The 5,261-nt window shown below is 52.1% G+C and overlaps 1 pseudogene; it reads left to right on the top strand.

The window, feature by feature from the left end:
• The first annotated feature begins 1,256 nt into the window (after positions 1–1,256).
• LOC147122904 (uncharacterized) lies at positions 1,257–4,238 on the top strand (annotated as a pseudogene).
• Positions 4,239–5,261: the final 1,023 nt, after the last annotated feature.

Here is a 5,261-nt window from a genome sequence, read left to right on the forward strand (position 1 = left end):
TTAATGGTCCATCACCATTCATGACTGGATGTGGCAGGACTGCAGAGCTTTGATCTGATCCGTTGATTGTGGGATCGCTCAGCCCTGTCTATAGCATGCTGCTTCCGCTTTTTAGCATGCATGTAGTCCTGTGTTGCTGCTTCCCCATTTTGGCACCTCATTTTTAGATACGCTTGGTGCTGCTCCTGGCTTGCTCTTCTACACTCCTTGTTGAACCAGGGTTGGTCCCCTGGCTTGATGGTAATGGTAGAGTGAGAGATATGCCGTGCCATGAGGTTACAGATTGTGGTGGTGGAATACAATTCTGCTGCTGCTGATGGCCCACAGCGCCTCATGGATGCCCAGATTTGAGCTGCTAGATCTGTTCTGAATCTATCCCATTTAGCACGGTGGTAGTGCCACACAACACGATGGAGGATGTCCTCAGTGTGAAGATAGGACTTCGTCTCCACAATGACTGTGCGGTGGTCACTGCTACCAATGCTGTCATGGACAGATGCATCGGCAACTGGTAGATTGGTGAGGACGAGGTCAAGTAGGTTTTCCCTCGTGTTGGTTCTCTCATCACCTGTCGCAGGCCCAGACTGGCAGTTGTATCCTTCAGGACTCGGCCAGCTTGGTCAGTAGTGGTGCTCCTGAGCCACTCTTGGTGATGGACATTGATGTCCCCTACCCAGAGTATATTCTGTGCCCTTGTTACTCTCAGTGCTTCTTCCAAGTGGTGTTCAACATGGCGGAGTACTAATTCATCAGCTTAGGGAGGGCGGTAGGTGGTAATCAGCAGGGGGTTTCCTTGCCCATGTTTGACCTGAAGCCATGAGACTTCATGGGATCCGGAGTCAATGTTGAGGACTCCCAGGGCCACTCCTTCCCGACTGTACACCACTGTGCCACCACCCATGGTGGGTCTGTCCTGCTGGAGGGACAGGACATACCCAGGGATGGTCATGGAGGAATTTGGGATATTGGCTGAAAGTTATGATTCTGTGAGTAAGACTATGTCAGGCTGTTGCTTGACTAGTCTGTGGGACAGCTCTCCCAATTTTGGCACAAGTCCCCAGATGTTGGTGAGGAGGACTTTGAAGGGTTGACTGGGCTGGGTGTGCCGTTGCCGTGTCCGTAGCCGGTGCTGAGGTGGTCCGTCCAGTTTCATTCTTATTATGTTTCGTAGTGGTTTGTTACAACTGAGTGGCTTCGTAGATCATTTCAGAGGGCAGTTAAGAGTCAACCACATTGCTGTGGGCATCACTATGGACATGGCCACTGGCAGGGCTGGAGGGATAGATGATGAGGATATCTGCATACCTAATCCTCCTCTCTCATCATACTTCTCCCTCATCACTCAATCTCTTCTGCCTCACAAGCATTGGAACACCCATCAGCCTTCTTCTATAGCCTGGCCCATCGTAGGCCTCAGCTGACTCCTCTGCAGCAGAACTAGTGTGCGACCGCCCAAGAATTGGAACCTGCCCAGTCAGTGGAGGAAGAGGAAGAAGGCAGTGAAGATGAAACGACACTGTCGCTCAAACTTACACTCACAGTCACCAGGTCAGATACTGACACTGTAGGTATTTTAGAGGCTAGGATAGAGGAGCAATCTGCACGTGGTGTGACACTGGGAACAAGTGCACAGGAGCCAGAGTAGGGGCAAAGGTTAGCACAGGTGCCAGCTTTCTGGAGTTTGAGGTCACACACTAGTTCTGCTGCAGAGGAGTCAAATGTGGACTTTGATGGGTCAGGCTATAGAAGAAGGCTGACGGGTGTACATATCCAAATGCTTGGTGCGCTGGAAAGCCTGCCAGAAAGCCTATGCACAATGTCAAGGTGCATGGAGGAGTCCAGCACTAACTTGGCACAGGGCTTTGTGCAGAGCTTGGAGACCATCCTTTCCAACATGGAATGGGTGGTCATCTCCATCAGCATAGCTGTGGAACCCACAATGATGCAGCGTCACTTTAACAGTTTCCAGTTTCCTGGCACCAACTGTCTCCTTTTCACTATGGACGTCCAATCCCTCTACACCTCCATCCCCCACCAGGATGGCCTGAGGGCACTCCGCTTCTTCCTTGAACAGAGGCCCGACCATTCCCCATCCACCGCCACCCTCCGCCACCTGGCTGAACTTGTTCTCACATTGAACAACTTCTCCTTTGACTCCACTCACTTCCTCCAAATCAAAGGTGTTGCTATGGGATTCCGCATGGGTCCTAGCTATGCCTGCCTTTTTGTGGGATATGTGGAACATTCTTTGTTCCAGTCCTACTCAGGTCCCCTCCCTCACCTCTTTTTCCAGTACATTGATGACTGTATCGGTGCCATTTCCTTCTCTTGCCCTGAACTGAAAAATGTCATTCACTTTGCTTCCAATTTCCACTCTTTCCTCACCTTCACATAGTCCATCTCTGACTCTTCCCTTCCCTTCCTTGACCTCTCTGTCTCTATTTCTGGGGATAGGCTTTCGACCAACATCCAGTATAAGCCCACTGACTCCCACAGCTACCTTGACTATACTTCCTCACAACGCACTTCCTGTAAGGACTCTATTCCATTCTCCATCTCCTTTGCATCTGTTCTGATGATGCCACCTTCCATACTAGTGCTTCCGATCTGTCTTTTACCTCAACCGAGGATTCCCTCTACCGTGGTTGACATGGCCCTTGGACGTGCCCGTTCCATTTCCTGCGCTTCTACTCTCACCCCTTCCCCTCCCTCCCAGAACCTCACCTTTTACCCCACCAGCCTCCACATTCAACAGATCATCCTCCGCCATTTCCGCCAGCTCCAGTATGATCCCACCACTAAACACATCTTCCCCTCCCCTCCCCTTTCAGCATCCTGAAGGGATCTTTCTCTCTGAGACACCATGGTCTGCTCCTCAATCACCCCCAACACCCCCTCCCCTTCGCCTGGCACCTTCCCATGCAAGTGCAGGAGATGCAACACCTGCCCTTTTATCTCCTCCCTTCCTATCATTCAGGGCCCCAAACATTCCTTCCAGGTGAAACAGAGATTTACTTGTACTTCTTGCAATTTAGTATACTGTATTCGTTGCTCACGATGCGATCTCCTCTACATTGTGGAGATCAAACGCAGATTGGGTGTCCGCTTTGTGGAATACTTCCATTCAGTCCGCATACGTGACCCCGAGCTTCTGGCCGCCTGTCACTTTAATTCTCCGCTCCACTCCCACTCTGACCTCTCAGTCCTTGACCTCGTCCACTGTTCCAACGAAGCTCAACGTAAGCTCGAGGAACAGCACCTCCATTCCAATAGGCACTTTACAGCCTCCTGGACTCAACATCGAGTTCAACAACTTCACACCATAACCTCTGTCCCGATATTTTCAGATGGCAGCTGTTGATGATTCTGCCATTCCCATTTACACTTCTTCTAGACTCATCTTTTGTTTCTTTACTTGTCCCATTACCATCTCCTTTTGCTTTGTACAATCATACCTTTTGTCATTTAATCGCTCCTGCCTTCCACCCTATCACAGACCTTCTCTCCCCCTTTTCCCTGTCCCTGCACTTGCTTAAAACCTGGTATATCTCTAACTTATTCCAGTTCTGATGAAAGGTCTTTGACCTGAAATGTTAATTCTGTTTCTCTCTCCACAGATGCTGCCTGACCTGCTGAGTATTTCCAGCATTTTCTGGTTTTATTTCAGATTTCCAGCATCCGCAGTATTTTGCTTTTGTATGATGCAGCGTCTGATGGCCGATGTCACAGCTTGCATTGCAGCACAAACAGTTTCCATCAAAGGTCTGAGTGCTGCATTGGAAGCTCAGACTTTTGCCACCATGGCTCTGGATACCACTGTTCAAAGGGGCTTCTAGGGGATCACAGCAGTCCAGCAATCTGTTCTCCAACAGATCAGTAAGATTGCTGTGGCGCCGCCCCGGGAGAGTGGCATAGAGCACGAACCTGCTGTCCTCTCTCAGGATGACAGCATTCCTGCTCCCAACCCTGCCAGGCCGCCAGTGCCCTTGCTGATGCATGTCAGCCAGCCAGCCCAGACTGCTGCAGCCCAGGCAGAGATGCTGCAGTTTGAAGCTGAGACCTCGAGGCCTGGAGTTGCTCAAGGTCGCACTCCAAGGCCATCTGCAGTCTCCTCAATTGAAGGTCAGCAGCCTTCCATCACCCATGCTGCAGCCACTGGGGAAGCACCTCGGATCAGCACTAGGATAGGCAAAAGCACACGGAAGACAGGCACTAAGGGAAAGTACAAGGGTGATTAGTTTAATTTTGTATGCATTTTTTAATAAGTGAATTTATAAAATTGGATTCTAATGTGCATCTTCTGGTTGTTTTTATTTTTGTGCTGTCAGAAAGAGTATGATGTGATGGTCAGTGATAGAGGATAGGTAAGGAGTGTGAATGGGGAGGTGTGCTTCAGGTTACTAGTATTGCTCATGATTAATGTGATCATGTCGAGCCTGGGCTAAAAGGAGCTGTCTATGTTGTATCTTTTTGATGTTCCTCTACTCCCTGTTGCACTTCCACCTCCTCCTCTTCCGCTTCTTCCTCCTCCTCCTCTTCCTCATGCTCCTGCTCCTCAGTTTCTTGCCTGGTAGGTGGTGGCAAGGGCTGTTCCCTCATAATGGCCAGGATATGCAGCATGCAGCATGATGTGCCATCAATAACTCAAAGACAAGGGCCTAGAAATTGAGTTTGCGCTGCGCCAGGGCTTTAGCACCGGAAGTTAGCGCCGGCGCTAAGTCCCTTTGCGCGCGCCAAAAATTCAGTAGCGCCGCGCCCAAACGGCTGCCGGCGCTACTGAAGGGTTTTAGCGCCTGAAAACTGGCGCAACGCGCCGCATTGCGGCGCTATTCCGGCGCTGCGGCGCCCGCTGCGGTGCGGCAGGCTCGGGAAGTGCAGGCCTCCTCCTTCCGTTAAGGAGGAGCTGCCTGCACCCGGCCGCGGCCCGCGCAAATCTCTGCAAAAATGAGCCCGGCACCTCGGACAAGTGCCGGGCTTGCATCTGTTCCGGGGGGGGGGGGAGAAGTCCGGGGAGGGAGCTGCGGGCAGGCGGCCGGCGGGAAAGCGGCCGGCCGCCGCACCTCCTTAAAGCGCCGGCGCAGACTCCGGCAACACTCGTTTGCCGGAGTCTTAGTTGCGGCTGCCACTGGCGAGGCGGCCGCAACTGAATTTCGGCTTGGGGCCGGGTTACCACGGCAACCGGGACGCTGCGCACACCGATGACGTCATCGGTGCCGGCGCAGCGCTACCGGTCTACCGCCGCGGAAGGGCCCCAGGCAATT

The sequence above is a fragment of the Somniosus microcephalus genome, chromosome 2 (assembly GCF_052327205.1).
Source record: "Somniosus microcephalus isolate GS21.2 chromosome 2, FLI_Smic_1.0, whole genome shotgun sequence".
NCBI lineage: Eukaryota > Metazoa > Chordata > Chondrichthyes > Squaliformes > Somniosidae > Somniosus > Somniosus microcephalus.